The sequence below is a fragment of the Pleurodeles waltl genome, chromosome 4_2 (assembly GCF_031143425.1).
Source record: "Pleurodeles waltl isolate 20211129_DDA chromosome 4_2, aPleWal1.hap1.20221129, whole genome shotgun sequence".
Taxonomy (NCBI): Eukaryota; Metazoa; Chordata; class Amphibia; order Caudata; family Salamandridae; genus Pleurodeles; species Pleurodeles waltl.
The window spans coordinates 303,432,905-303,455,207 of NC_090443.1; the positions used below are offsets into that span (position 1 = coordinate 303,432,905).

General features: G+C 41.4%; 1 protein-coding gene across 4 annotated transcripts in view; it reads right to left on the reverse strand.

The window, feature by feature from the left end:
• Nucleotides 1-22,303, reverse strand: part of RANGAP1 (Ran GTPase activating protein 1) — a 435,479-nt gene that overhangs the window by 405,431 nt on the left and 7,745 nt on the right. The window contains exon 2 of one of the 4 annotated variants that reach the window (XM_069231245.1): nucleotides 6,090-6,337. The exons of the other annotated variants lie outside the window; for them this stretch is intronic. The gene's annotated coding sequence lies outside the window, so the exon portion shown is untranslated. The remainder of the gene's footprint in view (nucleotides 1-6,089; nucleotides 6,338-22,303) is intronic. 4 annotated transcript variants of the gene reach the window in all.

Genomic DNA, 22,303 nt, shown 5'->3' on the forward strand with positions numbered 1-22,303 from the left:
GTGGTCTGGCACATTAAGACTACACTTGGCGAGTCTAGGGTAGCAGTAACAACATCAAGGGGGTTACTTAAAACGATCAGACCCTCAGACCTTCAAATCTCTGGGGCAAATATGCTCACCTGTGGGCACTGCAGTCCCACCGTTTGCACTGCACAAGTTTGCTGCCCAGGACAGGATTGCTCCACCACATGAGCTTTGCACATTTGTAAACAGAAAGTAGTGGTTTCCATTTGAGATAGGTCTGGCAGTCCGATTGCAAGGAACAAGGGCTTCATACAGACTGGACCCTTCTGCAAAGGAGACTTATCAAAGGTCTCTAGTATGACTGAACTAAAAAAACAAATGTCAATGAATTTTGGTTAATCTGTGGTAATTATGCATGCTAAGTGGCTTGGGTTTCTGGGCTTGATTTTATTATTGCTAGCATTTTCTGCAGGTTTCGATCCTTTGTATTTATTAATGTAAATTTTTATGGAATATTTTGTTTTGTTCACTTTTATGTTTTTTTTGATTACCGAATAAAATTCTGTATGATGATGATCATCGTCATGACTGAACCAGTGCTGGATACTGACATGAACCGTCCTTGTGTGCCTGAAGACTGCCAACCCTGTTTACTGATGACTTCACAGTTCACATGTCTATGCTAAAATTCCTTCACGAAAGGCTTAATATTCTGGTGGTTCACTGCAAGCCAATATTTAAAAAAACAAAAAGCCATGCCACTTTTCTGTGCAACAGTGGTTGTCAATGATTGTTACATTTCTCCATGTCAACAGAAAAACAGATTTCCTAAATGGCAGTCTAAGAATGGGGTGGGCAGAACTTCATCCGGGAGGACAGTGCCCAAACTGAGTGTGAGGAGGGCAGAAAAACAAGCGTAGCAATATGCAGAGTTTATTCTCATCTGAAAGTTATTACAGCTTTGAAGAGGATACCAAAGCTGGGGATTTCTTCCAAAGAACCAGTAGTTTTAGAAAAGGTGGCAAAGGGAATAGAAACTTCCCAAAGAAGGAGTCAACTCTAACCAAGGTAGACAGATGCACCCTACACAGGAAGCAAATAGTGGTAGTGTTATCTAAAAATGATTTGTTTTCATGTAGCTACCATCCTTAAAGTGACTTTCACAAACAGAGTGTAAATATACTTGAAACTCCTTGGGGCGTTATAGAATGTTAACAGTCTGCACATTACCTGCTGAGCAGTCTGTGCCACAACTTTTAAAACAGTAGCTCAGCACCAAGCTGGTAAAAAAAAATAGTTTAGCAGGATGTTGGCGTAGGAAAAAAAATGTGAAGATATTTTAAACTAGACAGCTACATGCAAAATGCATGACAACTAGTGGAGGAACATAATCTACGTCCATCTTTGGTAAACAGAAGTAGAACACAAGTGAACAACACCAACCAGAGTATTTTTAACAATGTGGCATACTTAGGCAAGAGCACTATAATCAGGCTATTTTGGTACAGAAAACGAGAACTAGGCCTTCCTTCACTCAGTGCACAAGACCATAAATAACAAGGAGAAAACAAATGCAACTAGGCCAATTCTGAAGATTACAAAAGAATTGAAGGGAAATATAAAGCCCTCGGCATGGGGATTCAGAAACGTCAGCATAGTATATTGTGGAGGGATATACCTCCTGTAGGAACACCCATGTTCTAAACAGGTTGCAACAGAACATGTCATAAATATAACACTCTAGTGACAGCCATCCGATAATGATACTCATTCTCATATGTGCGAAGCAAATTCGAAAATAAAGTGTTGCATCTTTTCAGGTCATTACCTTCATGCACTGCACACAGCACCCTGTAGTGCCATTTAAACTGAACACTAGTTGAGAACATTTTTAAACTAGTGTTTTGTGGCTACGTAGATATTTAGTGCCGGCTAGTAAATCTAATTGCAACTAGAAATAACATTGTTTATGTAAATGATACCAGTGGCAGAATTAGGAACCACAATTATAGAAACTAGAATACGTGCTACACAGCAATGAATCAGTATGTGTGATGTTTATTAGAAACAAGAACAAAAGGGGCTAAAAGAAAAGAAATGTTAGCTTTGCAATCTTTGAAGCATCAAAGTTTTAAGTTCAGTTCAATGGGTTGCCTTGGTCCTTGCAGCAACATGCAAGCAAAACTCAGGTGAAGTGATTGGCTCAGCAGAGGCCCTTTTTTACTATCAGTGTTGATAAAATCAATACTAATGAAATGGATGATATCAAAAGGTTACGAGACAAAACTGTGACAGCAATACCACCGTCACATGTCTATACAGCAGAGACTGCCATTTAAATCATATGCAAGTGCATGTTTTGGCTGCCATAAAAGATGCTTGCACCAGGTCAGAGACTCTGTACAGCAGTGTATCAAGTGATCTATTATTTATACTGGTTAAATATAAAGACTTATTTACAGGGAGACGATGGCAAGTAAAACATCTGTTGCCTATGACAGACCCCCTTTGAACTTCAGGAGCAAGTGTATGTTTGGAAATGTGTACGGCACAGCTGTCTGACAAATTTCACTTCTACTGTTATTTAAATCTTTGCCATGACAGAATCCAAGCGGACAGTGGAGTAAATGTGGTTAGTAATGTAAAGAGCTTTGTGCAAACCTCATATTTCTGATGTCTGGCTTTACAGCACAACTGTCACCAAATATTGTATGGTCAAAAGAAAAAGCTGTGTGAACCCCTGCTGAGAAATGTGGTTTGCTCAGTCCCAATGATGATTTCCTCATGTACTGTATTTTATTGTGTAGAAGTTGTGTGCTTCTACTGAAACAATGGTTGCACTGCACATCTTATCTTGTGTGAAAGCCTATGCTCAAAACAGAACAACGGAGTTGGTTATGGTGGCAAGTCACTGGTAAGAGCCTGTACTGTGGTCCTGATCTTTTCATTGTGAAATTGTTACAATAAAGATGGATGGGGATGACTTGTTTAATGTGGAAAAATCAGATGATAAAGCAAACAGGCCTTTTTAGAGTGGAATTCCATTACACTGTGTTAGTTTGAAGAAAGATGCTGTGGTGCACGGAAACAGATTACCAGACAGGCAGGTGTTTTGGTGGTGCTAACGCTCTGTGGCAAACCCTCGGGATAGAAGAACTGTACTTCAGTAATTTCTGTTATATTGTTTGAGGAAGGTTTGTATGTTGTCTTACCGACTGTAATTTTGCACATTTTGGTAATTTTATGACGGAATGCCAATAACTGCCCTGTGGAAAAGCTTAAACGGAAAAAGTAACCTGCGTAAATTATGGTGACAATTCAGTCATGAAGGCTACAGGGTTAACTGTTTCATTGGAAGAAATATTAGAGGCTATTGGTCTAATTATTTATTATGAAGAGTTACACCAGATATTTGAGATAATTACATTTTAAAGCCAAGAGACCTTTAAGGAGGATTGGTATCACAATATGTCAAAGCCTGTAGATAGGCATTATGTTGAAAAGCCTTCCACACATTTTTTTTTTGAGTAAGGATTTTGGTGTTAGTTACTTCCTTTGACAAATCCTGGGGGTACAAGATGTACTTTGGGATGATCCTTGTTAGACTCTCTCAGGTGGTCTTCAGAGGTGTAGTTGTCTGCCATTTATCAGCACAGCACCTGCTTCATGGACGCTGCGCTTCAAGATTCATTTTCTTTTTTCTTCCTGGGGGGTAGCATGTGAGCTTTTTGGAGCGGGCGTGCACACATTCTTGTTTCACCATTGCACTAGTGTCGAAATGCGAGCATCCAGCTCTGCAGATCATTCTTCCCCATCTGCCATCTCCTTCACACAGCAGCTGGTCCATCCCACATCACTGAAACAAAAACGAACACTGGCATTCTTTGCTCTTCAGACAACCACCGTTTTTATTTTCCAAAATCTATTGTTTCAGAAGTTAATCTCTGCATTAAAAGAAGTGCCTCTTTTATTCCCCAGAACTCTACATTCTCCTGCTTAGGGCACTCTTCAAAACCGATTACTTGTCTTTGCTTTGTATGTTGCCTTCAGTGTAATTTTGCATGGGGCACCTAATAATGCAACAACAGGCATTGCTAAATCAGAGAATCTTTTGGGAGTTTAAAATTCGACCTTTTCTTCCTAAACACAGAAAGAATCCAAGTGAACAAATCCCACACACGTCGCTCTACATTTTGGCGCCAATTCAGAAACTTCTGGGACAGGTAGTGTGCCAAAACCTCTTGGCAGAGACTGCACGTCCCCATTCATAGTGTGAAGTCCCTTCTATGTCCTCTGTAAGAATGACACACCCATGCCTTAACTCCCAGGAGTCAGTAAATCACTGACACACGAGCCAGCCTCTCTGCTTGTCTCAACACCCTGCGGTCGGAAAGTGTTTCTCTTTTGTTGTTTAAAACGAAGCATAAATACTTGTGTTGCATTTGTCTGTGCCCACTGTTTCTCTTTACGTTTCCAGGGCCAGCACGCGCTCACTCTTCAACTTATTTACTTTTGGGTTGGCAAACAACCTCACATACAGTTTGTTCAATCTTTTTGTTTCTGGGCATTCTAGGTACTTTTCCGTTTACTTTATACCAAATAAAGCATCGATGCACATCTGTGACCATTTGCCCCTCCCCCTATCGCTGTAAAGTAAGAGTGCTAAAAGGGTGCATTGGCATTTACTGGTCTGGTCACAGATAAATGATCCTACGTGTAATACTGGTGGAATTCATCCCCGCCCGTTGTTGTCTGTAGAGCTGGTGCCAGACACACAAAATACCTTAAGTAGATGGTCCATCTTGTGACAAATGACAAGCCCATTAGCAGCAACAATAAATGTGATTATTGGAGAGACTTGAGTATAAATAGGTTTGGGGTTTACAGTAAATGTTGTAGCACCCAGAATAATGTGCTGCATTGCTGAATACTTGCAGGGTCCCTAAGGTGCGACCAATTGGCTACGCCAATGCTTGTTACATTTTGTGCTTGCTGCAGCTCCCCAGAAGTCCTACATATCTGCTAGTTTGCCACTTATTTTATCTGCAGTGCACTACATCCTGTGCAGCTGCAATTTCTAAACGAGTTAGCCATCTTGTAATGGTTCATAACATATCACTGTTTTACTGTTCCAAGACAGTCATGTTTATAAGCATTACGGTGGCAACCTGGGATCAGGATAGCAGTGATAAAAGTGTGTAATTTATCATTCAAAGACGGCTACCCATTTTAATGTTCACAGAGAGGACATCTTTGAAAGAAACTATGCACGGTGAATCTGTTTGTGCTTCAAGACAACCAGCACATTGCTTTTAAATGTGACAGCTATGCTAGAATCTAAAAACACTGATCTACTAAGTACTAGATATATTAAGCCTTTGCTTCACCCTTATGCTACACAAGGTGAGACAGGGTTATGCAATGGCTTATTTGGAATTTACAAAGCTATGGAAGAACTGACTTGCATAGCTTTGTAAAGAAATGTAACTCGGCTGCTTGGGCTGGGTTACTGTAAGAATCCATTTTGTATTGCTCCTTTTCCTTAAAGACATTTAGTTTGAGTTCACTCTCTGAACGCACTACCTATTGCATATGTTATCTTATATATTTGTTTAGTAAAAAAAAAAGCCTGGTTCCACCACGGGCTCACAGCTGGTTACTTTCCCTAGCTGGGTCACATTACTCATTATAATCATGTGGTAAAAATAACTAACCGACCTCGGCTGTTGTATTTTGGGGAGGGAAAGGTTGATATCTATATCTTTGAACCACAAAATCCTTTGAAGGGTTCTCAGAATGTGAGAAGTCAGACAGCTGCAGAAGGGAATCGAGGACAAAGCAGGGACGGGAACCTGTGTGTGGAAACGGATTCCCTCCTTAAAATTCCTGTATGACGTATATCATTATTTACTTAATTTATGTATCCTTTGATGTATGAGTATAAATATCACTGTTGAACGCACCATGTTAACACACTTTACTTCGGGCTGGGGATGCCAGTTGTAAATCTGTCCTCTTTGCTACAGCAAAATAAACAGGCCTTGGTCATTGATTTTTCACTCCGACTCTTCGTGTCTAAACTCCTTTGTAAATGAATTTGTAAGTATTTTTGGAACGTGCTTTACCAATGGGGGCTGTCCGGAATCTTCCAGTGGATGTCTCCAATAGCGCTGTCACGAGACGTGCTGCCAGTGGGGGGACACCGTTCCGGAGGTGTAGATTCCAGGGGCCCCTGCACAAAGACAGTTTCAAAGCAGCTGCATCTTATCCACCGGGCAAGCCTCTCCCCACTTTTCACGGCGTCCCAGCGAATATCCTGAACATTGGCTTTGAACTTGACTGATTAGTCTGACACGGGCGGCCGGAGAGAGATCTGGGAAAAAAACAGTTGATCAGGTGAGACTGTTCCACGCTGATCGGTTGTCTGTTTTAACTTGCATTTGAAAGAATAACTGTTTCAGATAACTTATCAATTTGGGAATAACTAGTTTTTGGTAAATTTGTATTTGTGAAAGGTACCATTTGACAATTTGTATTGCACGTGCTTTGTTAACTGTGAATATTTTGTCCAGACCTGGACCAATTTGTAGGTTGGTAAGCATTTGATAAAGGGGGTTTGAGAAAATTTACCTTGTTGCATGTTACATTTTGAAATTTAAAAAGTTAGACATGGGAAATAAAAAATGCTTGCAAGGGCTATGTCGTTGTTTTAGCCGAAATCGTGTTCCACTTTTGGACGAAAGACAACCCATCCCAAAAGAGGGAACACCAGGGTGGGACCTGTTAAAGGATTATGGTTTAGAACATAATTTGTATAACAGTATATGGCGCAGATATACTAGACATTGTCCTGACCTCCAGTGGCCGGAGGATGGATCTTTTGATTGAAAGAAAATAACCTACCTGCAGGAATGTTTTGTTTCACAAAAAGGCTAGACAGCATTTGTTTGATGTACATAGAAAATGGGAGACTGAGGCTACTAAAAGGAAAATTAAGGCGGACAAATTGGTAGAGAAAGAAAAACGAAAAACTATAATGCAAAAAGCGGCGCAATACCACCACTCCCAAACCCAGAATAGAATTGACTCTGAAGATAGAGTCCATAGAGTTCAGGTGGAGGGAAGTTACGTATCAAAACAGACAGAATCCAAACATGCATTAGAAGAAGACGAGGTATTGCTACAAATGTTAGATAATAGCCCCACTGCACCTCCACCTTACACCCTCCCTGTGGGAGTCCAGCCTATCATGGGAGCCCAGCAACAACAGCAAGGGCCGAATTTAGGCAATCCAGGTGTACCACCACCTCAGCCTGTGCCACAGCAATCACAGACCCCAGCCCAAGTCCAAGTTTCCCCGACCCCTGCTCCGCCACTGCCCGCCAACAACGCCACCTTGCAAATGCCTCCTAACCCTAATACCCCAAATCGTCAATGTACAGCCACACTGGCGCCCACGTGGTGTACACCTATAAAGGTGACTTCGCCCCCTAATACACGCTCCACTATTGGGGAGGATGTAAAACAGGTTATTAGAAAACAGTCAGAGACCTGGATAGCACACCCTATTTACACTTACACCGATATTATGCAAACTGTACAACAAATGACATTTTGAAAAACAATTAGCAATTCAGTATAGGACCGAAAAGTTGGAGGAGGACTGGAACTGTGGTACTAGCGACTCTGCCCCTCTCCCTTATAAACAGGAAATAAACCAACTTTGGAGTGACAGCATGGCTTGCAAACTTAATGATAAGGACCTAAAAGAGGGAGTACGCATTTGTGTTTTAGCCAAATAATATGTTCTCAAAATATATGAAAAGGAATACCCAGTGAGAGAAGCACATCCTGATCTTCCCACTGCTGCTGCAATTGCAGCTGCAGAGGCCGCCCACCAACCACGTACTGTACCTGTGGCTCAGTTTGTCCATATTCCATGAAAAAGAGAGGAGGTGATGGCTATAAAAAAGGACTTGCCAGATCCTCGAAAGAATCCAGCTGGGTTCTATCGTGACCTTAGAATTGCAATTTCCACCACCACCATGACTCTCAAAGATATTGATTATTTTTTTGGCATTTTATTGGGCCCTGAAGTCTGGCATAAAATTTGAAGAGTAGATGATGCGCCTACCTTGGGAGCTACATAGGGGGTTTTAGAAACACATGAAGCAGCCAGGGCACCAGGAGCCCTGCCTCATCAGGACATTTTAAATTTACCCAAACGAATATTGACCAAATTAGAGGCTATTATCCCACTTAAAGCTGTAGACTGGGGAAAACTTGCCACCTATAAACAGAAAACCGATGGAGATGTCCCAGATTATTTTACTAGAATTGAACAAGCGTTCATAGATTTTAGTGGTCAAGACCTCGCCACCGTAACTGGTGTCACGTTATTTGTGGAACGCTTTGTCAATGGCCTTCTGCCTGAAATATCACAAAAATTAAAAGCAACAGAGTTCGTGGATGACAAAGGGGCAGGCCGAAATTTTACAGATAGCACAATATTATGAGAGTACGTATAAGGAAGAGTTAGAAAAGAAGGAGAAGTCAGTAAAAGATTTGAAGAAAAAGGTACTATTACAGCAGGCATATCCCCAGCGGGACACATTCCCTCAGCTGAGGGGTGGCCCACCAAGGGGACGGGGAAGGGGCTGAGGGCGAGGTGTATCTGCACCACCCCAAGACCGCCGATTGAAAATCCACCAATTCGCCTACTGTAAACTGGATGGCCATTGGCGTGATACTTGCCCATTGCTGGAAGGGAGACATAGCATGTCACTTGATAGAAGGAATGCATCACGTAACACACGAGGGCGAGGAAGAGGCAGAAGTGGTCTGAATTTGCAGAATGTAAACCAGGTCCCGCATAACACTAATATTTTTGACAATGCATTTGAACGACAATATTATGCTGGTGATTCCTTTTCTGAATTATACAATTACTAGGTCAGCCACAGACAGGGCCAGGGGGCGAGTCAGTATTCCTGAAGATCAGAGTGGTCCCTATATCGACGTAAATATCAAAGGGGAGGGCCATAAGTTTCTTCTAGATACTGGCGCCACCAGAACATCTATTGCACATGCTGCAGTCCCCGGGGCTCCCCTGACTGGGCTTCATACCACGTCAATTGGGATTTCTGGGATCCCCGTGGTGAGCCCCATCTCAGCACCTATGAGTAACTGTAGGACCATTTACAGTAGAAACGCCACTCTCCTTAACCTCAGGTTGCAACGAAAACTTGTTTGCATTAGATATGTTAAAGAAATTAAATGCAGTTATTCACTGTTCGATGGGTGGTATCCATGTAACTATGGATAGCATTGCCCCTACCCGGTGCATGTTTTCGCATGAATGCGACTTACCCCCAGAGCTAGCGGAGGTAGACCCTCGCTTATGGGCAAAGGCAAAAATGATGTAGGCATTATGGATATCAACCCTATTGTAATAAAAATTAAACCAGGTGCCTGGCTACCTCGTATTCCTCAATACAAATTATCTAAAGCAAGCGAAAAAGGGCTCAAGACAGTCATTTCTGACCTCGTGCATGCAGGTGTAATAAAGGAAATAGTGGGCAGCCCCTGTAACAGCCCGATCCTCCCTGTTGTCAAGAAAGAAAGTGATACTAATAAATCAGATGTTGAGCAATCAGTTACTGATAACCCGGTATATCAACTAGTTATTGATCTCGGAGAAATCAATAAAATAGTAATTCCCCAGTTTCCTGTGGTCCCAGGCATGAATAGTCTTTACACCATGATACCAGCCACTGCGTGTTATTTCTCAGTCATCGATTTGAAGAATGTTTTCTTCAGTATTCCGATCGCCCCAGAAAGTCAATATATGTTCAGTTTTTCAATATTTGGTCAATCATTCTCCCTAACAAGAGCTCCTCAAGGGTTTGTCGAGAGTCCAAGCATATATAGTCAATGTCTTAAACTTCAACTAGACCAATTCAATCCACCTTCAAGCTCTGTGTTGCAGTACATTGACAATATTTTAATTGCCTCTGATTCTATCGCACAATGTAAGACTGATACTGTTGCATTATTGGATCATTTAGCATCCCTGGGTCATAAGGTGTCCCTCACAAAATTGCAGTATTGTAAAGAGGAGGTCACCTATCTAGGACACCTCCTCCCTAAGGAGGGAAGGAGATTACATCCAGACAGAATAAAACTGGTTCATACAATGACTGCACCACGCACCCCCACTGAAGTCCGAGCATTTTGGGTATTTACATCCTTTTGCAGACAGTGGATTCCAAATTTTTCACTTATAGCAGAACCATTGACTGCCCTGACACTTTCAGGTGTGCCCTCTCCTGTACCTTGGACTGACGAATGTGAGGAGGCTTTTCATGAACTAAAAAAGGCGTTGTGCTCTGCTCCTGCATTGGGTAATCCGTGTTACAGCAAACCATTTGTTTTATTTGTGCATGAAAAGCATGGCTGTACATTGTCTGTTTTGACACAGGATCAAGGTGGGAGACAACGCCCTTGTGCATACTTCTCTTCCACTTTGGACACTGTGGCGCAAGCTTTGCCTAGTTGTCTTAGAGGAGTGGCTTCTGCCGCTGCTGCGGTGAAACAAAGTGAAGGGTTTGTTGGTGGCAATCCGCTCACTGTGATGGTTCCTCATGCAGTTGATATTTTGTGAAACAAAACACAGACTCAGCACCTCACCAGTGCTCGTCTAACAGGTTATGAATTAACATTGTTCAGTCCAAATAGCACTTTGAAGCGGTGCAATGTTTTGAACCCAGCTACGTTACTACCCCTCCCTCAGGACAATGTGGAATTTGATCATAATTGCATTTTTGCCACTGAGGAAGAAACCAAGGGACGGGTAGACTTAACAGATACTCCCCTATCTGACCCCCAGGGAGAGCTGTTTGTAGATGGGTCTTGCTTCAAGTTACCAGACGGTACAACCACTGCAGCCTATGCTGTCACCACATTAAAAACAGTGGTTGAATATCACAGAATCACGCAAAATTCGGCACCGGCTGCAGAATTATTTGCCCTCAACAGAGCTTGCCAAATATGTGTACATCTTCGTGTTAATATCTACACTGATAGCCAGTATGCGTTTGGAGGCTTTATCACGTCGCATGGCACTACCATTCAGCATGGCACTTTGATTGTGGCACTTCTGAATGCTCTCGGCTTGCCAGTCAGGTCACAATCATTAAGTGTAGTGCCCACAAGAAAATTACTAATGACATAGGAAGAGGAAATGCCTTTGCAGATTCTACTGCGAAAGCAACAGCACAAGCACCATTTGACAATGAATACGTTGGGAGTAGTACCCAGGGGGGAGCCCAAGAACGAAGTACTAGAAAATACCTTGCAGTGTGTGAGAGACATTCAAGCCGAAGCAACAGCAGAGAAAAGGGAACAGTGGGAGAGGAATGTAGGCTGGACAGTTAGGGTTGTTACACAGATGACAGATAGAAGAAGATGGATGTTATCCAATTGTTATGTACACACTATGGTCACTATGGCCCACAGTCCTGCACACAGTGCCCAAGGCATCAAGACAACTTTGGACCACGTTTGGAGTAATGCTATGATATCCAAAGCTGCTAATAACCTGGTCAAGAGTTGTATGGTGTGTGCAGTGCACAACGCAGGAAAAGGGACCCCTACGCCCCCTGGTCACTTTGCCCCTCCTGATCTCCTCTTTGAAGTTATACAGATGGATTTTATCCACATGGAACCATGTAACAAACTGAAATACGTGTTCGAGGTAGTATGTATGTTTTCAAAATGGACAGAAGCCTACCCATTAAAAGACAACAGTGCCCTCTCTACCGCCAAGATACTACTCAAAGAGTACTTTCCTAGATACGGATTACCTAGAATAGTCTGGAGTGACAATGACAATTCGCCATGAGGTGATGGAAAAGGTTTGTACTGCCCTTAACATCAAACAGCGATTTCATGCTGCAAATCACCCACAATCAGCGGGCCTCAGAGAGGTATAATTACACCTTGAAGAGCAAAATAGCCAGGTTATGTACTGAGACCAATTTAAAATGGCCAGATGCTTTGCCCCTAGCGTTGCTGTCCATTGGGACAACTGCCAGTAGCAAGTCACGATTATCCCCCTATGAAATAGTCATGGGAAGGCCAGCCAATATCTGGGGGGTACCACAGCCAAATAAGCTTTCTGAAGTACAGTATCCTTTGTTTGTAGACTATTGTAAACAATTGACTAAAGATTTACGTTTGATCCACCAACAGGTCAAGGCCATCCTACCGACTCCTCTTGAAAGCCCTGGTCATCATTTCAAACCTAGGGACTGGCTTATGACAAAGAACTTTCAAAGAACCAACAGTCTTCAGCCCAGGTGGCAGGGCCGGCCCAGGTATTGCTTGCAGTGAAAGTGGAAGGAAAAACTGGATACATGCTAGCCATTGTAAGCATACACCGATTCCACTACAATTTACTCCAGCAGCAGAATTACCTTTGTCCCCTGACTACAGTGAAGTAGGGAGACAGGAGAGACCTCCACATGATTCAAGTACTACCATTTCTGCTCCTGAGGTGATACAGCAGCCCAGTGACGAAGGTTTGCTGTTTGAAGATCAACAAACTCATCGATACAACCTGTGTCCTCACCCACCCAAATCTACAGAATTCTGAAGGTGCGTACAGGGGTGACCCCGACAAAAAACATTTACATCACCCTGATAGCTCCCAGCTTGGAACTTCAAACTGAGGTCTCCTCTGAATGGCTAAGGAATCATTTGCTCAGCAGAATACGGCGCGCTTGCCTATATGAAATACAGTTCCCCGCTTTCAACGCCACAGGTATTTCCCCTGATGTACCAGCATTAAAACGAGCTATCCTCACTGTTGTCATGCACATGTTGGGCGATAAGATTGTAAATGATTGTGATGATTAAAACCTCAGCATGAACATGAACACGGGTGACTAGCCTGTGCAACGATACCAGAACATTCCTCAATATAAACACTGTCTCAACAAGAACACAAGCATAGTGGGATGCAGCTTGTGCAATAATATTATCTGCTATAAGAAAGCGTGTAAGTGGGGTTAACAGTGCTGTGGCTATCCACGGTGTAATGAGAGAAACTAATCCCAGTTCTACAGAAGCGGCCAGTCATTAGGGTTGGTGCAGCTTGTAGTCCCAGCAGGAAAGGTGCCTCTTCCGGTAAGTACCCAGAACACCACCGACCTGATTTCAATTGCTAGCCTCTGCCCTCTTTTCGCTGAAATATTGAACAAACTATACTGGAGAAGAGCTTTGAAGTATTGCGACCTATTCACTAGGAGTTGAGCTCCCATCAGGAGTAAAACCCGACAAGGAGTGATCAAGGGACCCAGGATCAATCCAACACCTACTGCCCAGTGTTCGAAGAAATCGTTTATGGACCAACTAGTGCAGCGAAAATATTAGAGTGGGAAGTACGGCGCTGCTGAACTCTAGTGGGTTGTGAACATTGCAGGAAACTCATCTATTTGTGTGTGTGTGTATATATATATATATATATATATATATATATATATATATATATATATATATCATTATTATTTTATTTTTTTTAATTAGTATAGTGGTCTCAATATTTTGCATTTGGATATTTGGTAATTGTGTGGGTATATTCCTGAACACACATAGGTGGTAGAGACGAGTAAAGCGGCACCATAGAAAGGTAGCAGGAACAAGGAGGAGAGTAGAGTAAAATTATGAAAATATATCAGTTTGGCAGGACAAATATCCCTCGAGAGAATAGAGAAGAGTGGTCTTATAACTATTTCTACAAAACAATAATGAAGTACCTAGTGACCCTCATGTTAATATGTATAATGTCCAGCGCTGTTGCATCATTGTTGCAAAATCCCACCTTACATCCATTGATAAAAGTTAATGGAACGTTGGCTGAAACATTGAGTCTCACTGACTGCTGGATTTGCCGGCACTTGTCTAGACACACCGAGGAGCCTATAGGCCTTTATGAAGTACCAGTATCACCAGGTGAATATGAAAGAGGGTAAGTGTACCCAATACCACTTGGAGATGTGACCAACGAGAATATCAGTGGTACCCTAGGTGTGCGTTGCTCCCTAATACCCAGGCAGAATATAAGCTTTCCCCGATTCCTGGAGAGAATATCACACTTAAAATGTTTCCCATATGTTTTGGTACTCGTTCTTACGGGCAAACCCCAGAGGCAAAATACATGGGGAAGGTCCGACATAAACAATGTGTTTACACTCTGTTATTTGATAATAACATGGGGAACTGGGATCTCGAAGGAGAGGAGAAACTAGACAGAAATTGGACCTCATTAATTAATGGGACTCAGCACAATTACACTGTAAATTATTGGAACCTGACGGTGGGAGGAGAGGAGTTTCTGGTAGATCCAAAAGGATTGTTATACGATGCCTCAAGGGAACGAAATAAAAATGGGAAGAATTCACCTTTAATATTGTCACGGGTTTTCCTTGGCCCCCTCTGGACAGCTAGATGTTCCTATGTTGCACCCTGGGCAAATGTATCATTGCTAAATGAAATTTGGATGGATTACAAGTATTGTAATAGTTCTGAGCATGACACACCAGAGGGTGTGGGTTAGCCCCAAGTAAAATACAGCATTATAAACTCACAAATCCAGGGAGGCATGTATTTTGTATGTGGAAGAACTGCGTATAAAGGTACTCCCTCTAAACTGTGAAGGGATATGCTCGCTGGCATACTTAGCACCCAACATTACTGTGATATCAAATATATCATCTTCCCAGCCCCTTAACATGGGGAGTTTTGCTCATAGGTACAAACGAGGGACGCCCATATTAGAGGAAGAACTGGGTATTTCAAGTACTGCATGGTCTTATTCTGGGATTTGAAATTTTCGACTTACAGCTGGCAATGATGAACATATCCGCTGAATTAGCCATTGCATTTAACGCCACTAGGGAGGCCATAGGAAGTGTACAGCTAGAAATAAATTCTGCAGCCCAATTGGCTATACAAAAACGTCTTGCTCTGGATTTAACAAGGAGGAGTATGTGTTTTAACCCAACATCAGTATCAGCAAAAATGCTGCCACTTTGTTAACAAATCAGAGATAGAATTGGATATTGAGAAAATAAAAGAAGCAGTACAGGTATTTGAAAAGGGGGGCCAACATGATGGAGGCAATTTGAGCTTATCATGGCTATGGTCTTGGCTCGGGCTGGTTGTTTAAAGACATACTTTTTATAATAATAGCTATTATATTAAGCTGTCTGTTAGTACAGTGCTTACCTGCTTTATGTTCCTGTTTAAAAATGTGTGAACCTCCTCCAGCTAAAATACAAGAAACAAAACGAACTATGATGCAGAGAGAAGAGATCAATTCCCTAATGGCTACATATCACACTATTCTCACTAAAGATACTGGTTGCTCATACTCATCGGTTGTTTAGGTCCCCATGAATGTCAATTCCAAGGAGGTAGGAGTGAAATTCCACATATATGAGGAGATTCAGAACTCCTTTTGAAAACGTTGGTTATGTTTGAGAGAAAACTCAAAAAGGGCTGATTGTAAGAATCCATTTTGTATTGCTCCTTTTCCTTAAAGACATTTAGTTTGAGTTCACGCTCTGAACGCACTACCTATTGCATATGTTATCTCATATATTTGTTTAGTAAAAAAAAAAGCCTGATTCCACCACGGGCTCGCAGCTGGTTTCTTTCCCTAGCTGGGGCACATTACTCATTATAATCATGTGGTAAAAATAACTAACCGACCTCGGCTGTTGTATTTTGGGGAGGGAAAGGTTGATATCTATATCTTTGAACCACGAAATCCTTTGAAGGGTTCTCAGAAAGTGAGAAGTCAGACAGCTGCAGAAGGGAGTCGAGGACAAAGCAGGGACGGGAACCAGTGTGTGGAAACTGATTCCCTCCTTAGAATTCCTGAATGATGTATATCATTATTTACTTACTTTATGTATCCTTTGATGTATGAGTATAAATATCACTGTTGAATGCACCATGTTAGCACACTTTACTTCGGGCTGGGGATGCCAGTTGTAAATCTGTCCTCTTTGCTGCAGCAAAATAAATAGACCTTGGTCATTGATTTTTCACTCAAACTCTCCGTGTCTAAACTCCTTTGTAAATGCATTTGTAAGTATTTTTGGAACGTGCTTTAAATTACATTCCATGTTAACTTGGAAGGCATTCAAGAGATGGACCATGGGCGTTCCCATACGCCCACAAGAGGACTTTGGCGCATTCCCAGATTTACCAAAGCTAACTATAACATCCCCGTAACTGTTTTTTTCAGTGTGTGTGTGTGTATATATATATATATATATAGAGAGAGAATGGATTATTAAAGTTCAATAAGGCATCGGAAGCAGAATAAACTCCAAAGGGATCAACAAGACTACAAATAAGGGCGCATTTTAACTCTGGCCAAGAAATTTGATGCCTGAAGAAGGCAGTTAAATCAAACCTCTAATCGTGGCACCACACAAACAAAAGAGACATTAAAGTCTCAAGTTGATCCCTCAGTAGGAGAACAATCAGCACGGTTGGTAAGTGCAGGTGACGTCACTAGCACACCTACTTATTTTTGGGAATACAAATTAATCATGGAATCTGGCAGCGACCCCCCCCCCCCTCCAACACACTCATCCCCCAAAAAGAAAGGAAGGGTAACAAGAATGGGGACAAAAGGAAGGGGGAGATTTCTCAATGCAACAGATTACGAGGAGCAAGAGGGTGCAAAATGGAAATAGGCCAAGAGCAACAAACAGTGGTCAATTTATTGACTAGAATTCTGATGCTGGAGGAGATAAATGTCCTGCTGCTAGGTTTAACTTTCTGTCCCACGTCACAATCTGACTATGCCCATAGATGCATTGACCTTTTCAAATACATAAGGAAGTTGAAACTAATGAAGATACATTTTTTATATCCCAAAAAGAAAAAAGCATGTCCCACAAATGAGGGTAATGGACTCTCTTACAGGAAATTATTATTATTGTTAGCCTTACAGGATTTGGGCGACCCTTCCGTTGCTGAAGATGAGTGGGGCACTGCAGAGAATATCATGCAGCGACTGGAACAAGCAGGGATTACCCAGCAGAGTGGTATCAGCGATCTGAAGATATAAATCGAGATTCATTCCATAAACCCCCCCCCCCCCACGATGCCATGGATGCTTCTCTGGAAGCAGTTGTTAAAGACCTTAAAGTGTTGCAACTGGAAAGCCCCTATAAGATAAAAAGTAATATTTCAAGACAACCGTGGCAAGCAATTATGGATTTAAAGAATGATGAAACCATAACAATTAAACCACCTAAGGAAGGAAATGTGGTCCTACAGAATAGGGAACAAAACCTTAAGGAGGCACAAAGAGTTGTCAGTGAAGGAGTGCTATCAGCCTATTACAAGGACTGAGTATGATAAAAGTATTCAACTCTTTTACAAACTCTTGGAACGATGGAAAAATTAAGGAGTATTAGATCAAGATGATTATCAGTTTATGCATTATGAGTTTCCACAGTTGCCCACTTTTCATCTACAAGCAGTAAGGTGCTTTCTGAATGGCAGAGCACTGAAATATAAAGAACACAATCAGATGTTGCTGGAACGGATTTATTTCTGTTTAAATAATAACATATTTTTGTTTGCAGGGCATTTGTACAAGCAATGTCAGGGTACAGCCATGGGCACGTACTTTGCCCCCCAGCTAGGCAAACTAGTTTGTGGGCTGGTGGGAGAAGCCCGTGGCCTGGGCAGAGGAATATGAACGTTGGGTTTGTAGGGTGAACTTATGGGCCCGCTATATTGATAATTTATTAATTATTTGGAGAGGGAACGAATAGCAGCGGAAGACTATATTTCTGCATTAAATTGCAACAATTTAAACCTGCAATTTTCAGGGTAGAATATTTGGACCTAATGGTTTATTTGAAAATGAGAAATTGCAGGCAACTCCTAATCGCAAACCCACTGCTGGCAATTCAGTATGGCACGCATGGAGTCAACATCTTCAAAGTCTTATCAGTAACATTCCATATAGAGAAATGCTGTGTGTGAAACACAATTGTTCCGCAGAGGTGGAGTATCATAAAGCAAAGAATATGATGGTGGGCAGGTTCAAAGCCAGGGGGTACACCCAAGGGTTTATTAATGAAACTGCCAGGAAAACAGCCCAAGTGCCAAGACACCAACTGTTGATAGGAAAGTACCAACAGAAGTGTGAGAAAGATAGGCAAGAGGGGCATAGGATTAGAATGATTACAGACTACTCTGCCAATTCCTTAACAGTCTATCAGATATTTAGAAGAAATTGTAGAATCCTCAGAAACATAATTGGGCTCCATGTAATGTCCTTACCCTTGATTACTTACAGGAAAGGAACCTCACTTAAGGACAGTTTAGTACGTAGCCATTATAAATCAGGAATCACTAGAAAGGAGCTGGTAACAGCGTTCTTCCCATGTATGAGGTGCAGCGCTTGTAAAAACAGCAAAGTACAAGAGTTTAAGGTTCCTGGCAGAAGGGGAAGTAAAACAAATAAATTACTTAATTGTAACTCTGAATTTATTATCTACTGCTTCCTATGCCCCTCCAGCAAATAATATGTAGGAGTAGCACACCATGCCAAAAAGATGGTGCTCAAACATATGCAAGCTACTTCTCATAACAATCAAACATATCCAGTAGCCTCCATTTTGAAACTGAGCACAAGAACAATCGCAACCTTCTGAAATTCTTTTGTCTGGATCATGTACAGAAGAATGAGAGGAGGGGACAGGACTAGAAAACTGAGGATTCTGGAATCCAGGTACATAGTGGAGTTACAGACGAAAGCCCCAGGAGGACTCAATAATGATGAGGAGTTATGGGTACCCATAGGTTAACAGTAAAAGAGTGTCTCCCGTCTTAGTTCTATATGCATCCAGAGATTTAACTACACTCAAAGTAATTGCCCAGGAATTTTATTTTAATGTTTTTGTTTTTTAAGAATGTTGTTGGCCTCCCTCATGTGCAGAGACTCTTGAACGAAATGAGGAAAGGGCATCTTTTATAAATTGATTTGTAAGAATGAAATATAATGAAATACTTGATTACTGTTGGATGTACTAGGGGTATGAAATGAGTAGCAGTTAAACATGGTTATGATAGCAGTGTATGGACGCAGAATCACCTCGTAGCGATAGCCCATTCAGGGCACAATTTTGAAGAATAATGGTCTGAGGTGGAAAAAGTATTTAGGAAATTTAGGCTTATATTTAATTAATTTATGCAAGGTCCATTCAGGGTTTGACTGACATTGGACTGTGAAGTAAAAAAATATAAATTAAGCGTATGGAGTGTTTGACCCCAATGATGTCAATGTGGGCACAGGGGTTTTTGATATGACAAGGGGAGGATGCATCAAATTTTCCCATTGTGACCCATCCCCAATGTGCACAAAATAATATTAACTACGTTTTTATTTATCTGTTACCTAGTAACACTGAAACATCATTTAGTGTAAGATGGCTGCCATGTAAACGTGGTTGGCGACGCTGAGCGAGTTACTTCTTCAGTGTTCATAGATGCACATGAACCAATGAATGACGGGTTTATTTAAATGTTGCTCAAAGCTCGGTAGAAATGACATTGAGAAAGGGGACAGCGTTGAAACGCATCTGCCAGTGCTTTAATGTGTTGGCAATAAAGTGACTGCAAAAGCTCCCATGAGTGCACTTTAATTATAGCAGCCAGGATTTGGTTGTGTGCCGGGAATCTATATGTGGGTCCATCCCCACAGAAAGCAGCACATGCGGCGTGTGATGATACGGCAGGCGGAATGGAAAAGAAGTATGTAAAAATATTAAAAGGGAATTGTGATTATTGGACTGCAAACATAAATAATGGTGTTGTTTAACTTTGTTCCTATTACAGTTTCCAGAAGAAAAAACAATGATCTACAATGCAAAGGAGCTATCAGGAAGGCATTTAGATAATGATACATTCAGAACTACTGCTTGACTTCACTCAAATCAAAAGTTAAGAGTTACTAGAAGGAGCTTGTATGGGTTTCAGACATTACTATTTGGGTTTTTGTATCGCATCGACCATAGTTTTTGGCACACATGCCCTATGGATAATATAGTTTGTACTGTTATTGGCTGCTGCAAGTTTGAAATAAAGCACATTTGGCATACTCTTCGCCTCGGGTGTCCTTTATAGAATTGAAACCTTCCTAAACAGTAGCTAGGTAATGTTAATTTAGTAGCATGGATCAGTTGTCTGTTCCGTTATATCACAGGTCTTTAAATTGTGGGGGAGTTAAATTGTGATCGATCTCAGAGGGGACCCCATGCTATAGCCAAGAAGACCACTTATTATGCCTTTGGGAAACAGAAACAAACACTTTGAATTCAGCGAATGGAAAAAGAGTGGCAGTGAGACACTTTACCAGGCCTTCAATATCAACAATTCCTCTGTCTATCATGACGTGACTGGGAGCAGAAGTCGAAGTGTTGGAGAAGCCCAAATAACCCTCAACCCCGCCAACCCCGAATTTCAAATGAAAGATAATACTGCGGACACTTTTATGGAGCCGTAACTCCTAACAGAATGTCGGGAAAGATGCATCTGCCTGCATTTTTGAAAGGGAAAAAAAAATGGTTTACTTGTTCAGACGTGTTCATTTTAAATTCATGTAATTCAAATGAGTGGGAGGGTTTTATATATATGTATATATATATTTTTTTTTTACACTATGGAGGGTGTGGAATTTAAATACTTGAAAATCATTGCATATTAACAAGAAAAAAGTTACTTTTAGTTATGATCAACGTGCAAAAGAAAAAAAAGAAAAAGCCCTCCAATTTACCAGTTATGCTATGTAATACGCAATGCTTACCATAACTCACACCCACCAAATTTTGTCTCTTTGTGGACAGCTTTCACTTTTTTTTTTTTTTTTTTTGCATATTATTGACTACGCAGTGTACTGAGCATGGAGGGACATGCGTTACACTGTTTGCTGTGCACTGCACGCGATAACTGCATAAATGCAGGGTTTTTCAGTTTTGCGTTCACTGGACAAGAACTAACATTTATCAGTTACTTCAGTGAATTTCATTTTTTTTTTTTTTTTAAACGTACCACATACACTTGCCATGAACCCATTTGCTTTGGTCAGACACACTGCCCAAGCACATTCCGCAATGCACAGTGGGGATTGACTGCACAGGCTAACTGGCCTTGCTATCTGCTTAATTTGCTGCCAGCCAAATTTCACTCAGATTCATGAAGGAGCAACAAAACTATTAGTGTATTAAACTTTGAATTGTTCCATCAAGCCTCACCCCCATTCACTAAGGATGAATCTGTTAAAAAAATAAACATCAGAAAGCAAAACCTGCACAATGTTTCCCACACTTTGGATTTATCAAATGGTGGCAAATATATTATCAAGTCAAAACTTTTTCGACCGTCCCCCTTCGAAAGAGCTGCATCAAACAGAGAAGCAAGAATAAACAAAAAGTGGTCTTTGATCCATAAAGCTGTGCCAATATTAATACCAAATTTAAAATGTTTCCCTTCCCCCCTCCTTTAATGTTCCTCTTTCCCAGCTGGATCTTCATGAAACCTCAAACACCTACTTTAGGTACACGAGTATTGATCATGACTTAGGCATGATTGCCTTACGTCACTTTTTATACAGTCAATCGGCTAGTTTATATGGACATACTAACATGATATTGGACATGGTCAGGATGATCTTAGATAATAAAGTTTTTCTCTTCAAAAGGGAGTGGTATCGCCAGAAAAGGGGTGTAGCTATGGGGTCTCGTTTTTCGCCAGCGTATGCAAACCTTTTTATGGGGTTCCTAGAACATAGATTGGTTTGGGGCCATGAGGCAAAAATTTGGAATTCAAATATACTCTTTTGGGGTCGATACATTGACGATTGCATTATGATTTGGACAGGAGATACTACCGAATTAAATGAATTTGTTAGTTACTTGAATTCCAATGATTTCAACATAAGGTTTACCTGGGAACACAGCAAGACCAGCGTTACCTTTTTGGATGTGGAATTTTTCATCCATAGGGATAAGATTGAGAGTCGCCTTTATAGAAAAAGCACATCTTGTAATTCAATTCTGCACGCAAGTAGTGCACATCCGAGACATCAAATTTACTCTATTCCCTATGGTGAAATGGTTCGTGCCAGGAGAAACTGTAGTTTGGAAGTGGACTTTAGAAACAACATCGATGACATGACAGCCAGGTTCAAATCACGTGGCTATCCTACAGTTATCCTGGACAAAGCATGTAGGAGGATAGGACG